This window comes from Aotus nancymaae, unplaced genomic scaffold (genome assembly GCF_030222135.1).
Source record: "Aotus nancymaae isolate 86718 unplaced genomic scaffold, 86718_ANA_hifiasm-v0.15.2.pri h1tg000041l, whole genome shotgun sequence".
NCBI classification, from domain to species: Eukaryota; Metazoa; Chordata; class Mammalia; order Primates; family Aotidae; genus Aotus; species Aotus nancymaae.
The window spans coordinates 7,138,611-7,152,367 of NW_026988455.1; the positions used below are offsets into that span (position 1 = coordinate 7,138,611).

At 46.4% G+C, this 13,757-nt stretch overlaps 1 long non-coding RNA gene across 1 annotated transcript in view; it reads left to right on the forward strand.

The window, feature by feature from the left end:
* The window catches only part of LOC135268658 (uncharacterized), a 35,028-nt gene extending 23,616 nt beyond the window's left edge, over positions 1 to 11,412 (forward strand). The window contains exons 3-4 of the long non-coding RNA XR_010336959.1: positions 8,766 to 8,939; positions 10,474 to 11,412. This is a non-coding gene — a long non-coding RNA (uncharacterized LOC135268658). The remainder of the gene's footprint in view (positions 1 to 8,765; positions 8,940 to 10,473) is intronic.
* Positions 11,413 to 13,757: the final 2,345 nt, after the last annotated feature.

Consider the following 13,757-nt stretch of genomic DNA (forward strand, 5'->3'; position numbering starts at 1 on the left):
GAAACAAAAATGTGTTAGTTTTGCACCACAGACAAAATGCATGAAAGAAAAGAGTAGGGGCCTCAGCCAGGGTAGGAGAATATCACATTTAAAAAGTGCAACTTGTAAAAAGGCTTTACTTCCCAGAAAAAAGAAAATTAGCATAATGCTGGAAGAAATTGTTCTGGAATAACTGCTCTTTTAATCCTTCTCCTAGTCTATTTGTGCTGCCATAACAAAGTACCATGAACTGGGGAATTTATAAGAACAGAAATAACTTCTCACAGCTCTGGAGGCTGGGAAGTCCATGACCAAGGACTGGCAGGTTTGTTGTCTGGGGAGGGTCTGGTCTCTGTTTCCAAGATGGTGCCACACGGTGGAAGGCAGAAGGGCAAGAGGGGCTTACTCCCTCCATTAAGCCCTTTTACAAGGGCACCTAATCTCCGTCCTCAGGCTGGAGCCCTCATGGCCTAATCCCCTCTTAAAGGTTTCACCTCTTTTTTTCTTTTTTTTGAGACAGAGTCTCAGTCTGTCACCCAGCCTGCTCTCGGCTCACTGTAACCTCCCCATCCCGGATTCAAGCAATTCTCCTGCCTCAGCCTTCCCAAGTGGCTGGGATTACAGGCACCTGCCACCACCACGCTCAGCTAATTTTTGTATTTTTAGTAAAGACAGGGTTTTACCATGTTGCCCAGGTTGATCTCAAACTCCTGACCTCAAGTGATCCACCCGCCTTGGCCTCCCAAAGTGCTGGGATTACAGGCGTGAGCCACTGTGCCTGGCCAAGGCTGCCTCTTAATATCACTATCGAATTGGCAACATCTGAAGTTTGGAAGGGACACCTCCAAATCATAGCAATCCCCAAACCTTATCCCCAGTATGCGATGCTGTATTCAGTTAAGGAAAACATGTCCTAGAAATGATATATATGCTCGGACCTCAGGAAAGGTCACTGATACAAGGGAGTATGTGATTTTCTTTGGGAGAAAATGACTGATGACCACAGTGGATTCAAAGAACATGGAATAAAATCAGCAGCTTGGTGACCCAGTCTGAAAACAAGAAAAATGTAAGCCAGGCGAAAATAGTGTCAGGCTGCAGAAAAGGGCACTATCTGTACATGCAAGAATAAAGGGGAATGGAGAAGGAAGATGCTGAGGCTTCGTCATCCTGGACAGACAGACAAAATGGGCCTATTGACTGTCAGTTCCAAGGCATGCTGGGTAGGGATGCTTAAGAGCCTGTGGTTGCTTTGGGGTCCTGACAGGCCCCATCAAAAGAAAAGCTATTTGACCTTGGGGAGTCACATAGTCTCTGAACATCAAGATTTTATCTATAAAATGAAAGTGTAAGTTGATGTGCATGGAGCGCCTGGCATGCAATAAGGGATCAGGACCTACAATGAGTTCAGCATTGAGTTCCTGCTATTTTCTTTAGGTCATATTGTCACATTTCCTGTTTTCTCATTATTAAACATGTGCCCTGAATGAAGAGACCCCCCAGACAGGCTTTGTGTGAGCAACATGGCTGTTTATTCACCTGGGTGCAGGCAGGCTGCGTCCAAAAAGAGAGTCAGCAGAGGGCGGTGGGATAGGAGTTGGTTTTACGGGTTTGGGGTAGGCAGTGGAAAGTTACAGAAGTTACAGTTCAGGGTGGCTTTTGCAAGCTGGGAGGGGTTCGTAGGGTCTGGAGTCACAAGGTTGATCAAGGTCGGTTACAAAGTCCAATGGCCTTATCAATGGAGGTGGGAATAAGGAACAATAGAGAATGTCTCAAGTTAATTAGGTGCCGCAGGGGTTGACCATTCTTCCCTTTTCATGGTCTTCCAGTTACTTCAGTTTTCTATTTCCAGGAGGCCCTGTAGAGCTGTATGTGCAGGTCATGGGGGTTGCCATGGCTCAGCTTAGGGTATGGCCTATGGTACAGCCAGTTTAAAGAACCTTGCACTCATCATCCCTGACATTTAAGCTCATAAAAGAGAGGCCTGGCTTAGGCACAGAAGCTTTGGGCTCCCAGTAGGAGTGGTGCAGTGTTTTCCTTTTGGCCAGAAACCAGTTGGCCCCGGGTGGTAAACCTCAGCATGACTTCAATTTTTAAACATCTTGTTGCCTTAAGGGACAAAGATAAGTTAAGTCCCCAGAACCTCAGTTTCCCAGATTCCCAAGTGTTGCCTGCATTACTGCCTCTGTTTCATTCCAGGTATAAAATGCTAGGTTTCTTCATGTGGCTTCTCCTTCCCAGGAAGCCTAAAGATAATGTAGATATCTATTTATTTGAGTGCCTTTTGCCAAGAGAGAGGAGAATGGAGAGAATGATCTGTTGAGTTTTATTTTTAAGCACAACATAATCCTTAGCAGTGGTTAATTTGCTTAATAAATAATTGTTGAATATTATTACATTCCAGGCAAATACAAGTGCTCAGGTGAGACAAAGAAAAGTAAAACATAGTCTTGCCCTTGAAGAGTTTATGGCACAAAGGGGGCTAAAACTAGGACACAAATGATTACACTTAAGGCACAGTGCAATAAGGATCACAGACCAGATAGGAACAAGAGGTATCAGGGGTTTTGAAGGAAATTTCCGCTAGGAGATTTTTAGTACATCAGCAACACTCGAATAAAAATAATACCCTAATCAGTAGTGATTTTCCTTTTTCTCTGTTCCCTTATATATCCTTATCCATACATTTATGTGATTTTTATAGTGTAGTCACAATAAACTTTGTATCTCTGGAGCATTATGTTAGAAGCATTTCCTTTGGCTAATTAGTCTTCATCATCATAATTTCCACCTGTCTGAGTGTAATTTCCTTTAGTTGTCCCCTGTTGTGAGATAGTTGGGCTATTTCCAGACTTTTCACTGTTAAAAATGATGACGACTATGATGCAAGAGGTATCTTTATGCATGTAGCTCTTTTTTTTCTTTAATGTCATTTTGTTTAGCTCAGCTCTGCAAAATAGGATTGATGGGCATCAAGGTACAGGAACATTTCTGTCTCTTTTGAAATATATTACTTCATTGTTTCCCCAGAAGTTTGGGTCCATGTATTAGGCAGGGTTCTCCAGAGAAACAGAACTGGTAGAATATATAATTGTGAGAGATTGAGAAGTTCTTCTTCAAAATTTTCATTTTTAATGTGAAAGAATAGTCACTCCATATACTAAACCTCCTGCTCTCTCTTAGTTCCATACTCTAACCTAGCTAGCTGTTTTAGCTTACGAAGGCATGTCTGGACAAGCCAGGGCAAGCCCAGGTCATACTCCATACCATTCCTTATTTGGTAGCACCTCCTGATCATCTCATGACTAACTTCCTCTTTTTCTTTGTTTTCTCTCTACTTACATATTGAGGAAAGTTTTAATTTGTTAGCCAGTCAGGTCAAGTGTAGAATGTGAGGTCCCATTCAGGCCACTGGAAACTGGACACAGCAGTAGGGTGACCATGTCAGGTTATAAATGTTTCTGTCCCCTTTGTTCAGTGTGCTCTTGTGGTAAGATTGCTAGTGAGTGGCACCCTTTCTGCAGAAAGTAAAACTAGCCTTGCTGATGGATCCAGAGTCTCAGTGTTGATTTCTTTGCAACACTGACAACCCACTTCCAACAATATAGATATATAGAAAGAGGTTCATTCTAAGGAATTGCCTATTACAGAGGCTGAGAAGTCCTATAACTTCTGTCTGCAAGCTGGAGGCTCATGAAAGCCAGTGGTATAATTCCAGTCCATTCCCGATGGTCTTAGAACCATGGAGCTGATGGCATAAATCCCGGTCCCAGTCCAAAGGCTGGAGAACTAAGAACACTGATGTCCAAGGATAGGAGGAGATGGATGTCCCAGCTCAAGCAGAGAAAGCAACGTCACCCCTTCTCTCCCTTTTTGTTCTGTCTGGGCCCTCAACAGATTGGAGGATCTCCACCCACGTTGGTGAGGGGGATCCTCCTTCCTCAGCCTGTCAATCCAAATGTTCATTTCTTCCAGAAACTCCTTCACAGGCACACCCAGAAATAATGTTTTACCAGCTATGTGGGCATCCCTTAGGTCAGTCAAGTTGACACAAAAAAGAACTATCGCAACCCATTTACAATGTCACCAGTAATAGATGTACTTGTTTCAGCAAAACAGTGTCAGCATTGGGTGGGCTGTTTTTAGTTTTCTTTTTTCTTATTTTTTTTTATTAAAAAAAATGGGGTTTCACCATGATGGTCAGGCTGGTCTTGAACTCCTGACCTCAGGTGATCCAGCCACCTCGGCCTCCCAAAGTGCTAGGATTACAGGCGTGAGCCACCGTACCCGGCCATATTTTTTTCTTTTTTTGTTTTGTTTTGTTTTTTTGGTTTTCTTATAATTTGTTATGATTTTATAACTATGCCATGATGTCTCATTGTTATTTTAATTCACATTTCTTTGATATCTATTTTTCCATATTCTTCCTAATCATATCTCTTAAATGAGTTGGCATCCTTTGCCTGTTCAGGACAAATGAATAAGATTTCTACTGGCAGAGAGCCAGTGAATTGACATTTTGGGGACAAAAGATGGCTTAATCAGGCACAGAGCAGGCAAGCATAGTGTATTAAGGAAAACACAGGCTTTCTGGGCTGGGGTGTAGGTTACTTAAAAAAAATATACTCGTGGAGGTAAGGCTAGAAAGGAAAGTGGATTTAAGAGTGTGAAAAAGTTTGTTTTTATTTTTTATTATTTTACTTTGAGACAGAGTTTTGCTCTGTTACTCAGGCTGCGTGCAGTGGTATGATCTGGGCTCACCACAACTTCCACCTCCCGGGTTCAAGCAAGTCTTCTGCCTCAACCTCCCAAGCAGCTGGAACTACAGGCATGCACCACCACACCCAGCTAATTTTTGTATTTTTAGTAGAGACGAGGTGTACCATGTTGTCCAGGCTGGTCTTGAACTCCTGATCTCAAGTGATCTCTGCCTCCGCCTCCCAAAGTGCTGGGATTACAGCTGTGAGCCACCAAGTCTGACCTGTTTTTAATCCTATAGGGTTTTTTCCCTTTAATTTGTGCAGTATTCCTCATAAGACTGAACAATTGGGGTAGACTATCTCTCTTTCTCAGCTCTGATGAATGAATCGGAGTTAAGCATATGCCTGCTCCATATGCCCCTGTCGCCTCCAGCCAAATTCCTGATCCCCTTGCTTCTTTTCCACCTGGAGCCTGCTGATTCCTGGGGCTCCCGCCCCACTTGGCTCCTGCCCACCTGCTCCCCGCCTCCATCTTCGGTGTTACACTCCCGGAACCCCCAGCCTCTCCTCTCCTCTCCCTGACACTCGCTCTCAGGGCATGGCCCAGTCTGCTTCTGATTTAAGCTCTGTCCACCTATCCAGCCTAGAGCCCAACATCAGTTCTGGGCATGGGACCCCAGGTTCTGCACCCCCTCCTGTACTCACCCGGCCCCCTCAGGGATGTGTTCCCTCTGTCTTTTAAGACAGTTAAAAGCCATGAGGTCTCAGAAGGAGACATCCAGTCTTTCCTCCTCTACCTGGACAAAGAGGAGCAGACTGACACAGAACCATAGAGGAGAGGGGTGTGTTGCTCTTTGAGAAAACACCTCACCTTGGCTCCTGAGAAATGCTAACTGCAAGGAGTTGGCTGTTCCTGCCCCACGGCACTGATAGGCCTTCCAGAGAATCATTTTTCTTCTACCATTTCCCCACCTAGAGCTCCATGTGCTGCTGAAAGAATAAAAAGCTGACAAAGTAGCCCTTTTCCCTTCCCATGATAAGGATATTGCATACCCAGCCACTAGCTCTCACATGCCCAAGGCCGCTTTGTCCAGCCAGATCTGCAGACCAGAGATCCCTTTCAGACATTTGGAGCTCAAACCACAAGCCTCCTGATGCCCACCCTGGTGAAGAGTAGCCATTCCTGCCCGCCAGGCAGAGCAGAGACACAACCCGCTATCTAGGCCAGGCACGGTGGCTCACATCTGCAATCCCAGCACTTTGGGAGGCCCAGGCAGGCAGATCATGACACCAGGAGTTCGAGACCAGTCTGACCAAAATGGTGAAACCCCATCTCTACTAAAAATACAAAAATTAGCTGGCTGTGGTGGCCCATGCCTGTAATCCCAGCTACTCAGGAGGCTGAGACAGGAGAATCGCTTGAACCGGGGATGCAGAGGTTGCAGTGAGCCGAGAACGCACCCCTACACTCCATCCTGGGTGACAGAGCGAGACTCCATCTCAAAACATAAATAAAAATTTAAAATTAAAAAACTATTATCCTTGAAGTAGAAGCACAACAACCTCCCCATGAGCAGGGTCTTGATGAGAAGGGCTGCAGGCAGGGTCTTGATGAGAAGGGCTGCAGCCAGGGGCCCAGGGGTGGGGGTGGGGTTAGCCAGACTTTGTTTCCCTGAAGGCATCTGTGGCTCGTACACTTGTTAGGAGTCTTGCAGAGGGTGGCACAGCTGAATCCCAGCAGCCGCTTATGGGCTACTGACTGTGAACACGGTGCCCTGCCCAACCCACAAATCCAATGTCATTCTGTCCAAAGCCCCTAAAATGGGAGCTTGGGAAATGCTGAGGGTTTCATCTCCAGGTGCTCTGTGTGGACAAGCTCCGCTCCATCTCCATGGGAGGATGGTGTGAAATCATGTCTGTGGCAGCCTTTTGCAAACAACAAAGAGCTACACAAGTGTAAGGGATGACAACTGTGATTCCTAGCACAAGCCACATCCCTTCCAACTCTGCGGGCACTGGGAGACTATCCGCAGGTCGTGTGTTTTGATATCTGGGCAGATTGCCTGGCTCATCAGCGTGGTTTTTCACTCTGTGCTTTCTTTGCAGACAAGACTGGGATTTAATCACATCAAAGTGGAGAGATGCCTCAGCTGGGGTCTGGCATGGGCTGTGACAATGATGTCACTCAGATTCTGAACTTGTCCTCACATTTACCTGGTGCACACCCCTAAGGGAATTTTGGCAGCTCCAAAGAGGAGGAAAACATTGCTTTTGGTCCCGGGCCACAGTTCGCTCTCATATTGTGGGAGAGCAATTATTAACTTGTCTTCATTTGACATTTAAAGACGTCTTAGTATCTGCTTTTTATTAACAATGTCCCACCAGACAGAGCAAGACAAATGAGAGAAAAAGCTTTGAACATTATCTTAGGGACCAGCTGGAGGAAAATGGAAAAAGAACAATCTTATTAACATATATTAATAGCTCCCCTTCCACAGCACACATTCTCATTTTAGCCTCACAATAACATAGGGATCTGTCATCACCCTTTTAAAAACAAATGCACCCACTATTGAAATAACTAATATTTTATTTGATTTTTAAATGAAAAACTAAGCTTCGTGTCTAGATTTATCAGTACAATGGCTTTAGGGGCACGTCTCTCGCCAACAAAACAGGAGCTCTGGTAAATGTGTTGGTTTCATGATTCTCGAATTTTCTCTGGAGATTTTCCATCTGTTCTTCCATTGGCAGGCCCACCCCTAACATTCACATGGGCTGGGACAAGAATGTGAGTGGGGGGTCCCTGGCCCACGGCTCATGCTGCTTTGCTATGTACCCCTGGTTCCGTTTCTTACCACCAAGGGCCTTGCATGTATGTGTGCAAACAACTCTGTCCAAGCTCCAGCCGTGCGCTGTCACCAGCAAATGGCTGTCCCTAGGCCACCCTCTTGGGCCCCTAGGTGTGCACATCAGATGCACTGCCCACCTTTGGGAGAGTGGATTTGGGAAAGAGTTCATCAAGGCCCCAGAAGAGGGCTTGGGGTCACTTCAGCAGAGAATGCCAGGACCCCCAGAGACCCCCAGGGATCTGGGGAATGCTCCTTGTCCTTGGCTTCCCTTGGCTGCTTGTTCTCACTCCATGGTGAGGGGCAAAGCCAGAGAAAGGCAGAGGGCACCTCAGCTGCCCTGATCTGGGGGTGACGCTGCCTTTGCCTTTAGCACCACCTGCCAATGCCTGGCCATCTCTGCAGGAAGCCAAGGGCAGAGGGTTTGGCTGCCCTAGGCCTAGAGACACCTCTGGACCCAATGAGAAACTCGATTGTGGAAATCAGAAGGACTGAATGTCCCCTCCCCCTAAAAATTCTTCCTCTGATGCTAAAACCATGTCTATCCTGTGTTTTGTTTGATAGTTTTTTCCCCTAAGACTGAAATGTCCTAGTTCTTGCTTTGTATTAACAAGGCAACATTCAGTTGGAAAATCTCAAAGCAACTAGGAACCATTTCACAGACAAAGCAGGGACAAGAGAGGCTCCCAAGTTCAGGGATTGGGGAAAGGACAAGATGTCACTCCTGCCCCTTCCTCTGACAATGAACCCTCACTCCCTGGGAAAGGCAGATATGGCACTGCTGTGTGCAGGTGCATGGTGAGCCCTCACTCCTTGGGAAAGGCAGAGGAGGCACTGCTGTGTGCAGGTGCATGGTGAGCCCTCACCCCCTGGGAAAGGCAGAGGAGGCACTGCTGTGTGCAGGTGCATGGTGAGCCCTCACTCCCTGGGAAAGGCAGAGGAGGCACTGCTGTGTGCAGGTGCATGGTGAGCCCTCACCCCCTGGGAAAGGCAGAGGAGACACTGCTGTGTGCAGGTGCATGGTGAGCCCTCACTCCCTGGGAAAGGCAGAGGAGGCACTGCTGTGTGCAGGTGCATGGTGAGCCCTCACTCCCTGGGAAAGGCAGAGGAGGCACTGCTGTGTGCAGGTGCATGGTGAGCTCTGGGTCTGGAAGACCTAAGACCTGGATGAGCAGATCAGATCGTGGGTTTATAAGGACCAGAATTTCCAAGAGAAAATAAACCCTTATGCTTTCAGGAGAACCAACGTGCAGACGTAGCAAGGAGCTAGAGTTTCCTAAAGCAAGAAGCCTCAGCCTTCACAGCCTCAAAGCAGTAAGCCCAATCTATCAGTAGGAAAATGAGGATGGAGTTTCAGAAAGAAGATGGGAACTCATTTAAACTGGCCACAGGCATTCATGTTTGATACCAGGTATGTAGTTTCTAAGAAGTCTGTGCATCTGTACTAAATAAGATGAAAGTACTTAACTTGGGGCTTCTCAGGGTTTTCTACTGAAGTATCTCTAATAACAGAGCCCAGTGACTTTGCACCCAGAAGCCCAGGACCATGGCTCAAAGATACTTAGAGAAAATGCAATATTTCTTCCAAGGTTTCTGTTTTGCTTTCAACATGTGTACGATTGTGCATTTAGTTTCGTTTTTTTAAAAATAAAAATCCCCATTTGGGCCAGGCGCGGTGGCTCATGCCTGTAATCTCAGCACTTTGGAAGGCTGAGGCGGGTGGATCACCTGAGGTCAGGAGTTCAAGACCAGCCTGGCCAACATGGAGAAACCCCATCTCTACTAGAAATACAAAAATTAGCTGGACGTGGTGGCAGTCACCTGTAATCCCAGCTACTCGGGAGGCTGAAGCTGGAGAATTACTTGAACCTGGAGAATTACTTGAACCTGGGAGGTGGAGGTTGCAGTGAGCCGCGATCACACCATTGCACTCCAGCCTGGGCAACAGAGTGAGATGCCATCTAAGTTTTAAAAAAAATCCCGATTTGTTTAGCGGAAGGTGTTAAAGCTGGTAAGTCCTTTGGATCTTCAGACATGAGGCTTCTAGGTCTGAAGGGAGGTCTGAAACAGGTATGCGATGCAAATTAGGTGTTTCTGACCAGGTATTGTGACTGATTAATAATCTAAAAAGGCTGGCTTCAGCCAAGACACCTGGGGACAGTGATGCCTGATGTTAAGGTTTCTGATTTTTAGCTATAATTATCTTATGTTTGCTTTAAGCCTTGCCCTGGTCTAGTATCCCTGCTGGCCTTGTTTGATGAGTACCTGACATCAGAGAGAGGCCTGGGTCTACCTTTGTGAGCAGGTGGACCGGGGGAAGCAGCCTGGAGAAGGGGTCCCACAGTGGCCAGCAGTGACCAATGGAGAGGCAGCAAGCCATCACCTGGCAAACAAACTCAACATCACTTGAGAAACAGAAACTGTTCCCTTCTCAGGACTCCAGGAAGTACTGCAGAGGGGGACAGAATTACTTACTGAAGGCAGGTCATGTGAGAGTGTGGGCCATGTCAAGACTGTGACTAGCAGCCTTGTTTGCTTTTGTGGCTAGCATACATGTTGCTCTTACCAAAACCACACAAAAGGGGCTCATCTGAGCAATGAATTATGAAATGCACCCCTTTCTTCAGCACTGCACCTGTGACCAGGCTGGTTTAAGCCCCCACCTGTCACCTTGCTTAGGCACCTTTGTGCATTGCACAGCCTGTATTTGCAGAACAGTACTGGTTGGCTGTTGCTATGGATCTCTGTCCCTGCCAAATCTCATGTTGAATTGTAATCCCCAGTATTGGAGGTGGGGCTTGGTGGGAGATGATTGGATCATGGGGGCAGCTCCCTCATGGCTTGGTGCTGTCCTCGTGATAGTGGGTGAGTTCTCACGAGATCTGGTCGTTTAAAAGTGTGTGGCACCTCCCTGCCATTGGTTCTCTTGCTCCCGCTCCCACCAGGTGAGATGTCTGCTACTCCTTCACCTTCTGCCATGATTGGAAGCTTCCTGAGGCCTCCCAGGAACCGAGCAAATGCAAGTGCCATGCTTCTTATACAGCCTGAAAACCAGTGAGCCAATTCAACCTCTTTTCTTATAAATTACCCAGTCTCAGATATTTCTTTATAGCAATACAAGAATGGCCTAATACAGATGTTAAAGAGAAGGTAATGCTAGAAACTGGAGGCCATGTAAAAAATTGGGTTTCAAAAATAATGCTTATGTTAGGCTCACGCCTGTAATCCCAGCATGTTGGGAGGCTGAGGCAGGAGGATTGCTTGAGTCCAGGAGTTTGAGACCAGCCTGGGCAACATAGGGAGACCTCATCTCTATAAAAAAAATTTAATTAGCCACGTTTGGTGGCACATGCCTGCAGTCCCAGCTACTTGGGAGGCTGAGGTGGGAGGATGACTTGAGCCTGGGAGGTTAAGGCTGCTGTGAGCTGAGTTCGCACCGCTACACTCCAGCCTGGGTGACAGAGCAAGACCCCATCACCAAAAAAAAAACTTCCCTTGAAATCTTCCAGTAACATCAGCGCTCTAGACCAGGCATCGGCAAGCTATAGGCTGCAGACTAAATCCAGCTTGGCACCTGTTTTTGTAAATAAGGTTTTATTGGAACACAACCGTGCCCATTCACTTACATATTGTCATGGCTGCTTTGACACTGACAGCAGTTAGATCGTTGCTACAGAAACCATGTAACCTGCAAAGCCTAAAATATTTACTACTGGTCTTTTATAGTCAAATTTTGCCAAACCTTGGTCTAAAGAAAGACACCAGGTTTTTCCTGTGGCTTTGCACCCCTGTTGACATAGTGCTGAGTCCCTCTAGAAAATAACTGTAGCCCGTGGCTGGACACAGTGGCTCATGCCTGCAATCCCAGCATTTTGGGAAGCAGAGGCAGGAGGATCGCTTGAGCCCAGGAGTTTGAGACCAGCCCGGACAACATGGTAAAACCCTGTCTCTACTAAAAATACAGAATTATCTGGGCGTGGTGGTAGGCACCTGTAATCCCAGCTACTTGGGAGGCTGAGGCAGGAAAATCGCTTGAACCCAGGAGGTGGAGGTTGCAGTGAGCCATGATTGTGCCACCGCACTCTACCCTGGGCAACAGAGTGAGACTCTGCCAAAAAAAAAAAAAAGGAAGGAAGGAAAGGATATGAGGGAAAGAGAGAAAGAAGGAGAGAGGGAAGGAGGGAAGGGAGGGAGGGAGAGAGGGAGGAAGGAAGAAAGAAAGGAAGGGAGGGAGGGAGGGGGGAGGGAAAGGAAAAGAGAAAGAAAGAAAAAGAAGAAAGGAAGGAAGGAAGGACACAAATCCTGGACCCTATTGATCACTGAGGCTTGCTGATGGAAACACCGAATCCATTGCTGTAGGTTTCACTCTCCCAAATAAAGAATTGGTGACTGGAGGAAGTAAAGTTTTGCTTTAGTGGGTTTTGCCGAAAACCATTGACTTTTTGTCTTTCTTTCCTCACTCCCTGACCCTCCCCGACACCCAAGTGTCACAGAGCCCTTCCAACTGCCTTCCACATGGGGTTCTCATCACCAGCCAGTTTCAGGTCTCAGCACATCTATCCCTACTCTATTTCTGGAGCCTCCTAACTAGTTTCCCTGCCTCCAATTTTCTTCCTATCCCCTCTCTCCCTCCTACAATTGCCAAATTCATTTCCTAAAACAGCGCTGTCACTCCCTTCCTTCAATAACTACGCACTCACTGCCTACAGCAAGAATGTCAACCCTGCTAGGTAACAGAATGACCCAAATTCTGATTCCGTAGAACTGGTCTTGGACCCCGGCCTATGTGATTTTTGTGTGTTTTTTGTTTTTTTTGGAGATGGGGTCTCGCTCTGTTACCCAGGCTGGAGTGCAATGGTACAATCTTGGCTCACTGCAACCTCCTCCTCCCAGTTTCAAGCGATTCTCCTGCCTCAGCCTCCCGAGTAGCTGCAGCTACAGGTGCGCACCACCACGCTCGGCTAATTTTTTTGTATTTTTAGTAGAGACAGGGTTTCACTGTGTTGGCCACACTGGTCTCGATCTCCTGATCTCATGATCCACCCACCTTGGCCTCCCAAAGTGCTGGGATTACAGGCGTGAGTCACCACACCTGGCCCAGCCTATGTGGTTTTAAAAGCTTGGGCATAAGTGATTTTGAGGCACAACCAAGGATGAAAATGATTGGCTTACAGATGTGGTTCAAACTCCTTAACCCGCCCTCAACCTACTCCTCCAAACCGACTCCCAGTGCTATTCCAATTAAGAATTAACCCCTGACCCTAAGACTGGAATGAAGGGCTGGGGCTGAAGCAGCTTCTGCAGGGGCTTCACCCAGAGCCCCTACCAAGCACACACAACCAGCAAAGTGGGTGACTAGAGAAAAGACCAGCCCGAAGTTACAACAGATAAACAGACAAGAAAAACAGATGCCTGGACCCTCTTTCTGTTCCCAAGTTTATTCTATCTGAAGAAAGGTGTTCACAGACCTAAGATAGGTGGCCAAAGGAATCGCGAAAGTGCAGTGAAGGAACTCTTAACCTTCTACTTAAGTCACAAACAACAGTTTGCTCAAAAAAAAAAAAAAAAAAAAAAAAAAACAAGAAAATAGAAAAAATTAAAATTACAAAAAAGAAACAAAATAAAAAACAAAAAAACAAACAGAAAAAAAGTTTGCTCCAGTATCAAACAAAAATAATTACAATATCTGCTCCGGAGGACGTGGCAAAGCTTACATGGGATAATAAGAATGAAAACGTTTTATGCTACAAAGTGCTTCACAAATGTGGGCGCATTGCTGGGTCATCTTGCAATCTGCTTGTCACTTTATAAAAATAATTTTAATGAGGTGTGATTTGTATAACACAAAATTCCACCGTTTTAAGTGTGCCAACTTTTTTTTTTTTTGTAAATTAAGAAGTTCATGTCTTAAATTGGTGTTTGAATCTCAATTAGTTTCCAGTAGAAATAATGCTATAAATCTTGGTTCAGTGCCCAGGCCAACTCTCAAAACTTTAGCCCCAAATAGAGCTGACCTAGAGGGTAAATACTGCCAGCCTCAATTCTGGGTCCTAGGAGGAGGAGGCGGCCACAGGACATATGAGGGACAAGGTGGGAACAGGGTTTCCTTCTCCTCGGCCAAGTATAGGATGCCCCTAAGGAACATCTATGGGATGGGAAAAACTTCCCCCTGCCTCCCTCTCTAGATCCAAGTGTGATCCTTGCATTGGCTTCATTGGAATTCATTTAT